This window comes from Podarcis gaigeae (assembly GCF_964106915.1).
Source record: "Podarcis gaigeae genome assembly, chromosome: 4".
NCBI lineage: Eukaryota > Metazoa > Chordata > Lepidosauria > Squamata > Lacertidae > Podarcis > Podarcis gaigeae.
In genome coordinates, this window is record NC_139677.1 from 64955004 (window position 1) to 64972537 (window position 17534).

The window sequence follows — 17534 nt, forward strand, 5'->3', positions numbered from 1 at the left end:
TTCTCAGGACTAATCAAGTGAAGGAGACAGGAGAACATAGAAGAAGCTTTATAGGCAATGCAGAAGCTACATTTCATTATTTTACCCTGACATTTGCTCAGATAGAATGACTGTGAGGTACAGTAGATCCTCCCTAATGAGTGGCATGGTTGGCCTACCAGTCTTTGTGACACTGATGAACTACGTAACATCCAGCTGGTCTTGCAGCTTCATATTCCATAGCTTCCAAACCCATATTGTCCTCAATGTATTACTTTAAATTCTTCCAGTTCAAGAAAGGTGCTTCCCTAAATATTCAAGCAACTGCTGATCAGTAATAGTCCAGGAAAACTGCTTATTATAATGCTCTCATTAGTAAATGGTCTTCATGAAGCTTGTCATCTCTGGTATTCCAGAAATAGGAGTTCATAAATGATTTTAAGTAGGGTTTTTTTTAAAATTAGTAACTTTGCTATTGACTTAGATTTTATAAATACAAATGGTCATATGGGTGTGCCCTTTCCAAAACAGGGGTGAAAATGATGAACCTTTTGCCTTAATGAGCAATCTTTCTTTAAAAAAAAAAGAAAAACCAAACTTGTGAATGTGAATTTTTATTTGCCATATAAAATAAGTAGTCTCATAAGGAGAGTATTTGAAATGTTGAAGACATAATTGCCCTATTTCTATGATTAGCAGATGTTATGAAGCACAGCTGGTTTTCTCTACACTGCTGATCTGCATTTCTTAAACTGCAGCTTCCATTAACTCTTTAGTTGGAATAAAGCTTGCTTTGTTGACAGGCTCATGATTTTTTTATTTACTTAAAAAACCCTTTCTTGTGAAAAGTCTGAATTGGACAGTATTTAATGGACATTTTCAAATTTATGCTCTCTTAATTCATTCATGAGCGTATTTAAATTGTTGGATATTAAAGATGAATGGAGATGATTGCTGCCGTAAAACACATTTTCATTTTTAAATACATTTTGTCTACATACTGTGGATTCTATGATGTATTAAATTGACTTAATTTTTTAACAGAACCAGAAATATGAGAATTTTCAAAAGATTTTTTTAAGCTTGTACATCAGTTCAGCAGCTGTTCTTTATTTGGTAGCTAACATTTTCATATATAAAGGAATTATACCTTTTTAAGAGTATTTATGTGGCATGTGCCTATATACAAACATTTTCGTGTGAGCTGAAGGTTTGTTCATGATTCTTTAAATTCGTGTCTTTTGGATTGCTGTGTGCAATCTGGGTATGTTTCTTTTTGACTGTCCAAGAGGATGCTTGGGACAAATGAGATATTGTGATCTCAGCAAACAATATTGTTTTTCATGGAATCAGCTCTATGCAAGGTCCGGGAAATAGGAAATTTGTTTCTATTACAGATAAACTGGGTTTGCTTGATTCTATTCCAAAGCCACTGACCTTTAGGAACATGTGGTTTCTGGTGTAGACTTTCCTTGTGACTAGGCAAATCCATATGGCAAGGTAGTTCCAATGTAACATGTATTGAATATTGAGCAATGTATATCCCCCTATGCTGTTTCCAGCCACAAACAGAGTAACAATATAATTGTTACACACACACACACACACACACACACACCCCCCCAGGATTTGGAATAGTAGACCACAAGACTTGGCACTATAATTGCTTCTAGGCAAATGGTGAAGATTTCATTTAGCTTTTTCAAAATATAATTTCTGATTCCTATACTCTTATTAGATGTATTGGTTGGTTGCTCTAGAGCAATCAGGGCAACATGCCTCAATATTCTGTTCTAAAGCTTTCTTATTGGTGGTAAAAACCTTTAGAATGCAGAGCGCCTCTATTCCGTGTCTTGCTCATTCAGTGGCAGAATCTGAGAGTGGGCGGTGCTTAGAAAGGTTAGAATAAAGTGTTAGAATAACTGTCTTGAATATGAGGATTTTGATGTAAGGTGCCTTAGAACAACTTTGTCCTGAAAGGTAGCATCTACATTTTTGAAATGAAATTAATAAATACCGCCCAAAATCTAATCATCCTGAACTTTAACCATTTCCTAACCTGCTTGTAAGATTTCATGAGCACATTGTGTAGAGGTGCTGGAAAAGTATGTTTCCAAAATGTCTAACTGTATCAAAGCAGCAGCACAACTTCGTTTGACGGGCTTTTTCTGAGAGAACAATTAACTTTGGAGTTGATACTTATATGCCATTGAAGTAGACAAGTTATTATTAAATGCATGGTAACCTAAACCCTATCATCACACCTCCCTGTTAACACAACACAGAACTTATTTTTATGCAGATCTTAGAATAATATCAGATGCTCTGATGACTTGTGTAGCAAGTTCTTAATATTCACGAACTACTAAAATGCCTATGATTAACCTTTGATTTATTAAAAATAATAGAATATGTATTTTTTTCTGAGCCAGTTTCACAATATTAACACAGATGTCCATCATTCAGTTGTAGATAAAGAGATAAAGGCTCAAATTTACCAACAGTGCTGCAGCTTTGAAGCAAAGTTTATTTAGAAAGCCATTTTTCAAAATATATGTATGTGGATTTAAAGCTATATGCTTAGGCTTTGGGCCTAGAGCTGGCAAGTCCTTTTCTGCCTTATTGAAAGAAAAAGCTTACCACTACCAAGGCTCAAATTTTCAATTTGATATGAAAACTAAATTGTAAATAAATTATGCTTTATGAAAACCAATGTGTTGTAATACCTAGGCAAGAGATAATCTGCTTACAGAATAGTGAAGGGTGGCAGACATCCAGTGCTTCTTAAATTAAAAACCAAGTAAAGTTTATGCACATCCTTGACAGAGCACTAGGCTCATTCCTTCCCAGTCTATCTGGTCCCAGGACACCTTATGCAGACCAAATAAAGCTTTCCTGACAGCCCTTTCTGCCCTATTCTTTGCATCACTGTCAAACATGCCAATTACTACTATTCTCTGGGTAGTCCTATTCAGTTTAATTTGACCCACCGTGATCAGGGTCAGCAGAGCTCCAAACCCTCTGTCTCCTCCAAAAGCTACTGTGCATATTTTAGCTGCTGTACAAAGTCATATTATTTATAAGGCCCATATAAGCAGCCATATGTTATTTTTAAATTGAATTTTATGTTTTAATTTGACTTTTTTTACTTTGTTTGTCATCTACACAATTTTTTTATTAAGCTATTCATAAAAGAAGCACTATTCTTATTATAACTTCTAGTCTTCTTATTTTGGTATGTGTTTTGTTTTTGTTTTTTGGGGACCTGTAACTTGGCAATATTCTTGCATGGGTACTTAGCTATGAATTTTCTACTGAGGCACATCTTTCTGATACTACTTTTGCATCATTACAGAGGCTTATGTTTCATTTCATTTCATTTGTGTGGAACTCTGAAATAAATGTCCACATGTTATTTAACTTAACAGAAAACACTGCAAATCCATCTAGCATTATCAAAGACAAGCATGTGTTTCTCTAACCACATCGAATTGAGGGAAGAGATAAAAGAATTTAGATGAGAAAAAACACAGGTGCACAACACAATCCTTTCTGTTCTTTCAAACTTCTGATTAACCTAATTCCTATATGAGCAGAAGACCATTAAGCCACATTTTTTGTGTGGAGATCAGGTTGCTCCTTAGACTCACAGGAGCATGTCACTTCAGAAAATGGGACAATGTGGGAACAACCAAACTGTGCTCGAATTATAGATCATGTGTCGGAGTGTGTTCATTTGATTTCTATAGTCACCTGATATTCTGTTTCCCCCTTAACTACTGAAATATCTAATCAACAGAAGTTCTAAATGATTCCATATCGCTCCATTTTATGTGTGTTCCTTTGCTGGAAGGACAACAACTAACATAAACATGTATTAGCACCACCAGGAAATGGCTATGTGGAAGGGCTTTTGAGAGAGAAAAAGAAAGAAAAACTACACACAAAATGAGAAACTTAATTTCTTAGGCTCTGGTGGATTATGTAGAATTTATGCAGTTAATCTCATAATGATAGTTTCTCTTTGAACTGTACTTAAATTCTCATTAATCACCCAGTCGATTGGCTAGGTTTTCTGAGAAAATGCATGGCTTTGGGGAAGTGAGAAGGCAACATCCAAGGCTTCAGCAATGAGATTTCTTAGCTATCTGTCTACTAAACCCTTGATGACCCTAATGTAATGTAATATATCTGCTGCTGTTGCTGCCACAGTGGTGGCTGTGGAAGCTCAGGTTCAATGACCTGGATCTGCACTAAAAGACAGCCAATATGGTCTCTGGCCTCTTCAGAAGCTCATTTTTTTTGTAGTTGGAGTCAAGTCAGGGACCCATCTACCCTCCCAGGCTAGGTGGAAAAATGGCCTGCAAGGCAGTGAGATGGTCTTCCTGGACTCACAGTTATGATCAGGGGTCAGCAACCTTTTTCAGCTGTGGCGTGGTCCACTGTCCCTCAGACCATGTGGTGGGCTGGACTATATTTTAGAAAAAACAAACAAATACACAAACAAATTCCTATGCCCCACAAATAACCCAGAGATGCATTTTAAATAAAAGTCCACATTCTACTCATGTAGAAACACCAGGCAGGCCGCACAAATAACCCAGAGATGTGTTTTAAATAAAAGGACACATTCTACTCATGTAAAAACACGCTGATTCCCGGACCATCCGTGGGCCGGATTGAGAAGGCGAATGGGCCGCATCCGGCCCCCGGGCCTTAGGTCGCCTACCCTTGGGAAGACACTCCCATCAGATATTTAGGATTTTCAAGAACATGAGGAAATGGTTGTATCTAATCATATTAAATTAACGTGAGAAAAAAGATCAGGTAAAGTGGGAAAATCTGAAATTCCTATGCATGAACATGGTGTCACAGATTTTATTTATGTTGTTAAACATAAGGTAAAGTAAAGGTAAAGGTACCCCTGCCCGTACGGGCCAGTCTTGACAGACTCTGGGGTTGTGCGCCCATCTCACTCAAGAGGCCAGGGGCCAGTGCTGTCCGGAGACACTTCCAGGTCATGTGGCCAGCGTGACAAAGCTGCATCTGGCGAGCCAGAGCCGCACACGGAAACGCTGTTTACCTTCCCGCTGGTAAGCGGTCCCTATTTATCTACTTGCACCCGGAGGTGCTTTCGAACTGCTAGGTTGGCAGGCGCTGGGACCGAGCAGCGGGAGCGCACCCCGCCGCAGGCGCTGAGGCTTTAACCCACAGCGCCACCTGCGTCCCGTTGTTAAACATACCACTGAAAATAAGCAAGTTTCTACTTAAAAATGGCAAGATTTATGTATTTATATAGTATGACAAGAGGAATTTTGAAATCATTTGGTCAAGTTAAACAAACTACAAATAACCCTTGATAGGCCTTTGTCCAACAGCAAAATACCACAAAGCAGCACCCCCGCAGGTGCCCTGTCCCTGGGGTTGCATGGTGGCAGGTTCAGTGAGACCTCATGTAACTCTTTCAAGAGCTCCAAAATATTTCACTGGAAGCTGCTGCTGCGAGGCTATGGAGGCGGGGCAGGGCAGGGTGACAGCTTCCTGTTAGGAAGGGCTACCCCTGCATCTAAAGTACCTCCAAACCCAGTTTCACCTAACTAAGCAAGGTGTTGCCATATGTCCTCTTTTTCCAGGACACGTTCTCTTTTTCATGGGTATCTAAAATGAGAGTCATCATTGTGATGTGTAATGTGTCCTCTTTTTTGCTCTTCAAAATATGGCAACCCCATAATATACAATCTTTTGGGTAACTCAGCTGGTCAATGTGAACAAGATATTAAAATTTATTTACATCTCTGCAACTGTAGGAAATAATAAACTCAAAATTTACCAAGTTTGTTCTAGCGAGTGCATGTACCATCTAGGAATGGTGGGGTTTCCACTATTCATAAATAGGTGATTAAAACAGAAACATATGTGACTATCTCCATTTCATGGACTTTATTGAGGGCTTATTGCTCAAAGCATTAATTTGCAGCAATGACTTACGGGGACTTAAATGATGCAAGCCGTTACATTTTTGGCTTGGTTTTAATGGACATAGATTTCTAAGGCATTTCTCCTTAATTCAAAGGGGAACATTTCACATGTCCAGGCCTGCTTAGTTATAATAGAGTGGAAAAGAAAGAGTGATTTGGTTTACACAAAGGAGTAGCAAATCAACAGAGAATGAAAAACAACAACAACCCAGTTGTACTGACATTGACAGAGTAAAGATATTGCCAGTGGGGGGGTAACTATTTTGCCAGTTTAATAAATGGGTACTCTTAAATAATTACAGTTTGTGACAGATTTAATGACAAGTCAGCCAGGGTTGGAAGAAATCTGCATCCTGAGAAGTGAAATATGTCAGCGTGTGAAATGACAAGGGGAGGGAGTGACTGGAAAGTGAAACAGACAGTTTGTCTAAATATGGCTAATATTAAATACAGGTGATCATAATACAAATAATATGCAAATCGGTTATTTTTAAATTGTTCAGTCTCTTCAGCTGCAGATTTTCCCAGGTGCTAAAAAAAGCAGTAACATCAATATCCCCAGCATTTAAGAATATCCTACATCTGCGTCTGTTTGTGTCATTCTACAAAAGGAATGCTGTTAATCCCAGTTGGAAACAAATGCCACCTTCTGCTGCTTGATTTAATTCAGAGTCCACAAATGCTCACTTCAAAGATGTTAGAACTTCTGAAAGGAAATACTTTTGAGTATATAATATATGTATGAGTTCCTAAATTTTCAGTGTGTGTGTGTGTGCATGCACACACGCATGCACACACTCAGAGAGAGTTCAATGTGTCAAATTATCAATTATGAGTATAGAAAAGAATAATATTTTTTTCCAATTGTGGAGAGTTGGGAAGTCTGAACCCATAATGCTACTTATATAACATCTGCATGTTTATAAAGGTCTTCCTGCTGGGATTGTGAAGATACTCACCACTGTAGTCCTTTGTTGTTTTTCTCATTTGTTCTGTTCATTCCATTCTGCTGCTTTCCCACTGAACTACAATCCTTCATATTATGTTTAATTGATTCCGCTAATAGGTATAGCATTGTTAATATTTCACACCCCTACATGCATAAAAATCTTACAAGATGCCTTATACTAAGCAAGACTACCCATATCAGCATCGTTTACCTTGATGTAGGTCTTCATGGTTTCAGGCAGAGGGCTTTCCCAGCAACTGAAATATTATAATTCCAGGGTTCTTATCTGTTGGCATATAGATCCCTGGTAGTTCATGGAGAGTCTTGAAGGGATCCACTAAATAGGTGAAAAAAAGGATTCAACCCCCCCATGCAATAAAATAAAATAAAATAAAATAAAATTTGTGTGTATCCATTTATATCAGGCATAGGCAACCTCAGCCCTCCAATTCCCATCTGCAATTCCCATCATCCCTGACTGCAATTCCCATCATCCCTGACCACTGGTCCTGTTAGCTAGGGATCATGGGAGTTGTAGTCCCAAAACATCTGGAGGGCTGAGGTTGCCTATGCCTGATTTATATCCATTTTTCTGGTGGGGGTCCATAGCTTTCATCAGATTCTCAAAGAGGTCTATGATCCAAACAAGATCAAGAGCCACTGCTATAACTGAAGAGTCCCAAGTTTTCTGTCTGGGACCTTTGAACAACAATGCACATGTTTGTCCACTGAGTTTACACTGATATTTGTTTGTACAGTGGTACCTCAGGTTACAGACACTTCAGGTTACAGACACTTCAGGTTACAGACTCCGCTAACCCAGAAATAGTACCTTGGACTAAGAACTTTGCTTCAGGATGAGAACAGAAATTGTGCTCCAGCGATGTGGCGACAGCGGGAGGCCCCATTAGCTAAAGTGGTGTCTCAGGTTAAGAACAGTTTCAAGAACGGACCTCCGGAATGATTTAAGTTCTTAACCCGAGGTACAACTGTATACCGAAATGTGGTAAATTATGTTCTTGATACTTTATTCAGTACTTAAATTTATGCTATTTGTTTTCTGAGTAGTTATAGATTGCTTCTAGTGAATTCATTGTGTTTGAAAAAAAGAAATTTCACAACAGAATAACCTGGAAAATCAAAATATAAAAATACTCATAATTGGTTTGTAAGTTATTTATTGTGTTCAGTGAAAAATACTCAGTATTGACACATGGACTACCAGGTGTGACAAGTAGTCTTGTGCCTAAACTCTTTCTTCTGCTCATCTACCTGTATATGCAGAGTTTGTCTTATGCTCTAGAAAATTTTGAATAGAAGTTTGATCATATTTTTCAGCAGTCTTTTTGTTGAGAAATATTTAATAGATTTCTGTCTAATTGTGGTTTCATATTCAGTAGTAAAAATGAAGGTTTAGGCTGTGTATCTGATCATAATGAGAAACAAGGGTGAAGAGAAATTCGTGTATCCATTGGGATAGTCACCCAGCAATAGGCTTGTGTCTCACTGACTCCCACTCAAAGGCAATTGTTTGTTTTGAAGGGGAACTGTGATTCTTGCTAAACTGATTCTAGTCATTTGTGTCACCAAAGGATGACTGCAGTTATCAGGGACAGGTTATGATGTTTTACATTTCATTACATGTAAGCTTCTGAAATGTTTACTTTGTATCTCAGACATTATGATTCAATATTTCCATTAATGTAGCCCTCTTGCAAACATGCCTGATGAAAATATCTTGTTTCCATAGAGACCAAAGCCATAAAGTTCTCTTAATTGCTCTTTCTGCTTGGTAAAAGATGACAGTCTGGGACTTACAATGCCCAAAGATAGCATTTTTCATAATTTAGCGGATGTCTAGGTTTTTATAACTAAATGTTTAGGCTGCAATCCTATACAGGGGTACTTGGGATTTATTCCCCCTGAACTTGGTAGGGTTTTCTTCAGAGTTGACACAATAAACTGTTTTTCAGTTGCACCTTGAAACCTGAATAAAAATACATTAAGTATTGTACACTTTTGATTGTATGTTGATACATAAGGACACATAAGTGGCTGTTCTTGTTATAGCTCAGTGCCCTTTGAGCTGTATTAATCTTGGTAATAAAAACTTGGATCTTTTATCCACTTGAAGGTTATTAAACTTGTTCCTTACTCTGTATGTCTAGCTGCTAGCTCTGTGGCAGCAATTGATACATAGTAAAACTATAGATCCATGTTTTGCCATATAAACCAAAATGTTTGGATACCTTAGAGGAAAGTACTAATAATAATATTTTTCTTTTGGTTTCCTCAGGTGAGTAACTGAACATTAAAATCAGATTTGTCGATATGCTTTATGGTATCCTGTAGTCAGTGGTTGGTAAGTAAAAAGAAAAAGAAAACTACTGCATGTTTTCTACAGTATTTAAAAAACCCTACTTATTTTAGAACAGATACTTAACTATTTATTTGATTTCTTACCTGCCCTTCATCATAATGTCCTACGGCAGGTTACATCAGTTTTAAAATATACTAAAGAAAGAATGTTGTTCTGAAATATAGCTAGTTGAACATGTTTTTAAAATGAGCCATTTATTATCTGTAGCTATCTTTACATTTACACTGTAACTTTAAGGCTGCAATTCTGTATGCACTTAACAGGGAGTAATGGGAATTACTTCTGAGTAAACATTCAGATGTTTGACAGGATCTGGATCCCTTGTGAAGTGGTTACACAACTAACTTACACCTCCATGGTCAATACAGGTTGATAAATGGTTAGCATAATGGGGGAAATTAGCTCCCATTATGCACCTCTTGTTCCATTGACCAGTTGGGTAGAGTAGCAACAGTAGAGTCATGATATACAGGGGCATATGCAATGTGTCACACAGCGGTAAATTAATCATGCAGAGTCTTCTTCATAAACAACATAAAACTTTACTGAAGAAAATAAACTTGTTCAGGAACAGCATAGTTAAAGACCATACACAGAGTTCTCATAGCAGCTATCTGACTCATCACAGAGGCACAGTCTTAGTGATTTACTAGAGTCCTGGAGCCACTCTATCTGCAACAACACACCACACACCCTGGCTGAGACACACACTGGCTGGCTACTTTTATAGTGAGAATGAGTCATCACTCAAGATGAGTCACAAGTCACAGTGACTTAGCAGTTTGCTGTTAACAGTTAGCAGTTACCATCTTGAATGATTGTGTAGGCCTTGTAGGCCTTACTGCTTCTGCTCTCAAGAACCTTTGTCTCATGACACCATGAACTGCAATGTTGTGTGCATTGTGCGTACTGATATGTGGCCCATTTATTATATGTTCAAAAGAGCTCAATCATTTGACCTGTTTTAATGATAGCTTGAAATTTTCATATACTATTTGAGTAAACCATTGTATTAATTTGAACCATTGTATTAATTTACTAGTGTTGTGTGCCTACTGTTCAAAGAAAGAGGTTTTAGAAAGTCCTGCCAGAAATGTGCAAATGAAATTATTTGGATCCAAATTGTTGATACAGTGGTACCTCAGGTTAAGTACTTAATTTGTTCTGGAGATCAAATGAGACACCACTTTAGCTAATGGGGGCCTCCCGCTACCGCCACGCCACCAGAGCACGATTTCTGTTCTCATCCTGAAGCAAAGTTCTTAACCCGAGGTACTATTTCTGGGTTAGCGGAGTCTGTAACCTGAAGTGTATGTAACCTGAAGCATATGTAACCTGAGGTACCACTGTACTATAATTGACGTTTTCCCAATTATTTGATGTTGTCAAGCTACATGGCCAACAATTCAGCAGTAATATTTAACTCCTTTACAAATTCCAGTTTCTAACATTTCAATGTCCTTATGCTTGTCTGGGTGTGACATAAGACTTGCCTTGCTGAGTCAAGAAAGATCCATCTTCGTTCTTGCAATCTGTCTTCTGCAAATTCTATACAAATTTCCACAGAAGCTCAGAATTACATAATGAAAATACTAGTTGTCCCTCACCTCTTGTGTGTACCAAATATTCAGAACTTGGATGTATGTTATCCCTAAATATCTGCTGTAATGCATGCCAATGGATATCATCACATTTTGTAGCAGTGACTTCCATAACTGAATTATGCATTGTGTGGAAGAAAAATATGGTGTACTATAGACTATTTAAAAACAAATAATTAACACATCCTGGTGCTGTGTATGTTTACTTATAGTCAGACCCAGTGTGTTTAATTGAACTTGCTTCTAAGCATGCATAAAAGGAGTTATAATTCTTCTTCCCAAAAGCAATTATCTGTTATTTCTAAAAGCTGAGCAGATAGGCAGGTTGAATGCCCTTTGAGATGTATCCTCAGGAGATGAAGGAATTCCTTCTCTAGGGAAAACTTAGCTTTTGTATCATAGCCTGCCTTAGGTGTATCCTTAGGTACAGATTGCTAGGAGCATGCATACCTTTGCTTTCTGCCAGCAAAATGGATTGAATAAAGGCATCTGCTGCTTTGCTGTCAAAATGAGTTCTATCCACTGTTAGTATTGTGTTTATTGTTGCAAGTACAATGTAAATTGATTAGGCAAAAAACCCTTTCTAATAATAATAATACCTTCCACACAATCTTCTCATGGCAATTACAGTAAAACAGGAAAAAGGGGTTGACAATTTAGACAAAAGCAGATACATTCAAAACAATACGAAATAGGCACTCATGGGAAAAACCAATTTATCCATCTGGAATTCTTTTTTTGAGGGGGGGCGGCGGAATAAATGCTTATCTATCCTGATGTTGGAATACTATTCCACAGAACAGTGGCAACAATATTGAAAATGCTGCTCTAAGCTATTATGGAGCTGGATTCTGAGATCTCTGGAACTTGCAGGAGAATCTTTCAAACAGCAGTGATTTACTAGAGACATGAGGTATAATGCAGTCTCTGAAATAATTGACCCTGTGTCACAACCAACACCTTGAACTTGACCCAGTAGCAGACTTGCAGCCCTTGAAAGCAAGATCTTATATTTCCAAGTAGTTTGCCCCCACAATTTAGCCACTGTGTTCTGTGCCATCTGCAGCCTCTTGATTGTGATTGCTACATAGACTATAACATTTATAGTTTTGTAACATTTGTGCAATACAGTAATACTCTTTCTGTTAGAAAGACTTGTTTCTGTTTTTAATAAGTTTGATGAAGTACGAGTATCTTGAACAACACAAACTTTTTTGTTCAAAAAGATAGATTTCTCTACTATTAGAAAGCCATCGGCGAGCCTGTTATTTAATTCAGTTTAAAATAATAATAATAAAGGGTACTAGACTTGATAACTAGATATTTGTTTGTTTGTTTGTTTTGGTCATGCAGACACCTTGGGAGGGTAAGATTTGTACTTAAAAGGATCTGAGATTTGCTAGAAATACATGGAACTTTTTATGCAATGAAAGTCAGCATGCAACTATTCCCTGGAAGTAAGTCCCTTTGGAAACATTGGGGCCTGCTTCTCATTATACATGTTTAGGATTGCATTGTAAAGTAATGTAATAAGGTACAGCTTCTTTGTATAAGCATGTATTTATTTTAAAGCAGAGGTTGGATGGCCCTCTGTCCGGATGCTTTAGGTGAGATTCCTGCATTGTATGGCTTTGAAGTAGATGACTTTCGGGGTCCTTTTCAACTCTACAATTCTATGAGATGTTTTGGGATCATCTGTAAAACTGGAGTTTGTAAGCTATCTAAAATACACTTTAAAAGCCCCCCCCCCCTTCTGCTTGTACTATAGGTTTGTAATTGACTGATTATATACTCCTGGAATCTAGAAATTTGTTTTATGGACACTGTTGTTGTCATAACACACATGTGCTGTATTAATTGTATATTGAGGGTTCCCCCTTTTACTTGTGTTCTTATATGCTTGATCTATGGTGCCTAGGGCTAGTAGGTTTTTTAAAATTCTTGTTGTATTTCTGTATTGCATGCAAGAATCTCTCCACTCCAGTTTTGGCAGTTCGTTACTAGCATTTTAATTCCTAGTTATATAAGGTGGTTTTTAAAATCTGCAGCATATTGGATTCCTAATAATTAGTCTCTTTTTATTACTCCATGGCATGATATACATTTTTTCAGGTCTGCCATGCAAATCCTTCTTCTTCTTCTTCTTCTTCTTCTTCTTCTTCTTCTTCTCCTCCTCCTCCTCCTCCTCCTCCTCCTCCTCCTCCTCCTCCTCCTCACCTCTTCTCCCAAAAAATGTGACCCAAAGCAACTAATATTTGCTGTCTTACAAATTCCAAAATTGTCTATACAGTGATTGGATATAGGAAAAGATATATTCTTAAAGCTCCAAGGTGAAATTGACTTTCCACCATAGTCTTTAAATATTTGTGTGTATTTCCATATTTAATGCAAGGTCAGATGTACAGTCTCAGAGCTCAACTTCACCTGTTTGACTGTCAAGCAAGGCACAGCATCAAACTCCACTCCCTTCCTATTTTCATTACACTGCTTAGAGATTTCTCCCACTGCCTGTTCATTTCTGATATCAGATGCAGCCCCTAAGGGGTGGTATTAAAGCAGCAGATCACTGCCCAGGAAAATTAGAAAGGATGGGGCAGATTTTACTTCCACCCCTGCACTTTAGTTATACAAATAACTATCAACCCTCCACTTTATACTGAAACCAGGTCACACATATTTAGGAATTACACACATGCATCTGGTTTGGCCCTGAGTCTGTATTAATCTGTTAACTAGGACTATTTTTAATAACTTCAGCTATTTAGGAAAACGTATTGTTTGATGTGAAGTGAAATAAAGTCTTTAGAATTGGATCTGGGGTGACTCATACACATAAATCACCACTTTAGAAAGTCCTTGGCTCAATCCAGCAGAGCTCATTTAGTCCAGCACTCTGTTCTCACAGTAGCCAAACAGATACCTATGGGAAGCCTACAAACAGGACCTTAGTGCAACAGCTAGCAGTTCCCAGCTACTGGTACTCAGAGGCACGTCTCTTTACCCTGGCCTTTGATATGTGTGTGCTTTCAGGACCTACCCTAATCCTTTTAACTATTTTTAATTCCGAACTTTCTGGTGAAGGGTGGGTGGTAATGATAACTGTGGTAAAAATAATAAACAATGATATAAATAAATTGTGGATCATGAACAGCCACAGGCTGTTGTAAGGGCATCACAGGCCTGTTATTGCTCAGTTTTGGGTGGCTGAATGTCAGTATTACTCAATTTAAAATGAAGCTTTCAGCAACAGAAAGTTCATGCTATTTATGTGAAGGAAGGCAGTTTGATATGAAATGCAATGTGAAAAAAACTTGGGGCAGCAGGAAAGCTTGGAGACTGCTGTGCTCCAAAGAATTTTGAAAAAGTAAGTTTCACCCCTTGATGACTTAGTCATCCCAAACTTTGGCTGCACGCCTCCTGTGTTGTGTAAGTTGTGTTCGTCATATAAAAATTGATGCCCAGAGTAGAAATTTGTTTCTTGTAGCACACAAGAGTACAATGGATGCCTTGATCAAGTATGATTAAAGAAACAACACATTCTCACCAAAGCTAAAAGACATGTCTTAAAGTAATAGCAAGACTGCCAATGGGGCAGGAGACGACAGGGGCGTTAATTGGATTGCTTATGTGTTTGACATAAGGCATTAAAGAAGTCTTATTTTAGAGAGGAAGTTGGAAGATGTAAGATAATTGTATTGTGAATTTCTAATGGAAATGCTCACATGTTTTTACTCCTTTAAATAAATAATATCTTTTGATTTTTAAGGATGAACAAGAGGCTCTCTGACTCACTGAAAGGAGGACCGGCTTTAAATATTATGTGCACATATTAATCTTTCAAAAGCATACTATCAATACATCTTAATTTGTTAGCTAGGTTCATATTTTCATGTACTATGCAAGTTATAAATAGAAAATTGTAAGCAAATAAGTCTAGCTGGGTTGTTGCCATCTAGCTATGATTTCTTATTCATAGTCTGCTCCAAGAGGCAATAAGTTAAAGAACTGTACTTAATTGCTCACCCTATTAGCTGAGTTTTTAAAACTATACTCATCAAGGTGAAAATTAATCATTTGGAGAATGCAAGACCCAAGTGTTCCTCAGTATTTTAGTCAGTTACAAACTATGTTTTAAAGAACATTTGGAGTGGAATGATGTAGTCCTATACCTACACACCTGGGAACAAGCTGAATTGAAATGAATGGGGCTTACTTCTGAGTATATATGTTTTAGATCTACTATTAAAAGTTTTAATAAGTTGTTGGGTGCTACTTAAGTCCATTGATATCAATGGGTCCAGGGTGATTATAACATTGGTTCTAGTGCTATCAGTTATTAGTGAACACAAAACAAAAGTGTCTTGAAGGTTTCTTTTATCTGACACTTTGAAAGTGTATTTTTCATTTATACTAGATACATTATTTCTGTGTTAAAGAAAGGCTTAAAAGAATAGTAACACTAAGTGCTGAGTTGAATAAGCACTGAAAATGACAGCTTATATAAATCCGTCAGAGAATCTTGTGATAACCATGAAAACATTATTTATACTTTAACCAAGTTCTTCTTGAAACCATGACCTGCCAATGGCAATATAAGTAGGATCTATAGGAGACAGTGGGAAGCTGAATACTGAGCAAGAGAAATGGATAAGGTTAAATGGAGCGTGGTGACATAGATGACCACAGATGAGTCCTTACTTCATTATGACTGAAAAGAAGAGAATAATCTCCAGAAAATTACTAAAATGACACTCAGGTTGCTAGAAGTGGCCCAGTATATCCAATACATAGTACATAAAAACCTCATTCTCTTTCCCTATCCCCAATTCAGGTATAAGCTTATGGAACATAATCTTCTATCGATAGAACAATTGACCATTTCACTTTTCCATTGGGGTCAACAGTTCCCCAAGAAATCCAGAAATATAAAATACCTAGTAGCAGTTATCAGGCATGACACCATTTGCAAGGTGGGGACGGTGAATCTTGATCATGCCTTTTATTGTGTGCATGTTTTCTTGGCCATTTTGATAGCATTGAATTGACCACCAATGCTATAAAACCAGCAAAAAAATTTTACTACATTGAGAAACCATGAAACAATACATGTTAATAATAATATTTAAAAAATCTCAATAGTATTGGGGTATGTTTGACCTCATATATATACAACCTGCTCCTGCCAACCTAGCAGTTTGAAGGCACGTCAAAGTGCAAGTAGATAAATAGGTATCACTCTGGCAGGAAGGTAAACGGTGTTTCCGTGTGCTGCTCTGGTTCTCCAGAAGTGGCTTAGTCATGCTGGCCCCATGACCAGAAAGCTGTACGCCGGCTCCCTCAGCCAGTAAAGCGAGATGAGTGCCACAACCCCAGAGTCATCTGCGACTCGACTTAATGGTCAGGGGTCCTTTTACCTTTACCTTTACCTTTTTATATACAACCCAGCCAGATGGGTGAGGTTTAATCATGATCATCATCATCCTATTTACTATTAATGTCTGTTAATTATTTGTTTTGGTGATCTCATTTCATTGTCAATTTGTAGTAAACCCATCTAAGACAAGATAAAATTCAATATTTCCACAAAATGACATTATCTATTATTAATGTGATTTATTAGTGCTGTATCGTTTTATTGAATACAGCTTTTCCTAATCCCTGCTGCCTAAATTGCTACAAAAAATATATAAAAGAAATAAGAGAACATTATTTTGAATGCAGGGAGAAGATATTCATGATTTACAGTTCAGGACGTTTAACAATTTAGTTGAGCTATCACTTAATCCTTCAGAGTCTACAAATAGAATAGGCAGTTTTTATATTATATTGACTCAGGCTGCAATCTCACACATTGGTTCCTTAAGTCTCATTGCTGACAGTGGGATTTAAGCAGCCTATCTGTGCACAGGTTCTATATTAATGAAGAGCTTATTCCTCATATGTCTGGAGACTGAAGTTGTTTAAGTCACCCAGGGAGATCTGTAATGTATTGAGCTATCATAATGGCTTGTGTAGATGACATTGTGAAGATGACACCTTCAGGTTCCATGAGTGTCAGTCAGTGTTGAACCGTCAAACAAGGTCTCATTAAATATCTCTTAATTCATATAGAAGTATATGAGTATGAATGGGACAGGGAAGAATGTGGCTTTGAAATTGTAGGGAAACATTCCTTTCAAGTTTGCCTTAATGGACCAGTGACCCCAAATTGCTCAGTGAAGGCTCTAATCTGAGGATGGGTGATTGGCAAGCTCTGAAAGGAAAATGGCTCTAAGCTCCAGGGGAAGCAGCCTTATATAGGATTCCCCCTTCCCTTTGAAGCAAGGTTCATGGGACATGAGCCCCATGCCCAGTATTTTGCTGCAATCTATGGGCCACAGCATCACTGGGCAAATAGGGCATGGAACGGGGGTAATATTACTTTCAAAAGAGCTTATATTATAATTTTTATATCTCCTTGGTTTTGAATATTATGGATGCATTTTTTTTTAGCATTGCTGTGTATTATTTATATATTCAGAGGGGGCCACCTGGTACCAGTGTTGTGCTCTTTTTAGCATCAGCTGAATATACTTTTATTTTATTTTTCTAGATTTTTCAGTCTTAACATACTTTAGTACTTTTTAGTTCCTTCTGACTTTCGAAGC

General features: G+C 37.6%; 1 protein-coding gene and 1 long non-coding RNA gene across 6 annotated transcripts in view; both read left to right on the plus strand.

Annotated features, from left to right (window-relative positions):
- CADM2 (cell adhesion molecule 2) overlaps positions 1 to 17534 on the plus strand; it is a 372090-nt gene that overhangs the window by 44469 nt on the left and 310087 nt on the right. The window lies entirely within an intron of this gene.
- The window catches only part of LOC310844004, a 122876-nt gene that overhangs the window by 42596 nt on the left and 62746 nt on the right, over positions 1 to 17534 (plus strand). Inside the window, exon 2 of the long non-coding RNA XR_014563872.1 lies at positions 9203 to 9268. This is a non-coding gene — a long non-coding RNA (uncharacterized lncRNA). The remainder of the gene's footprint in view (positions 1 to 9202; positions 9269 to 17534) is intronic.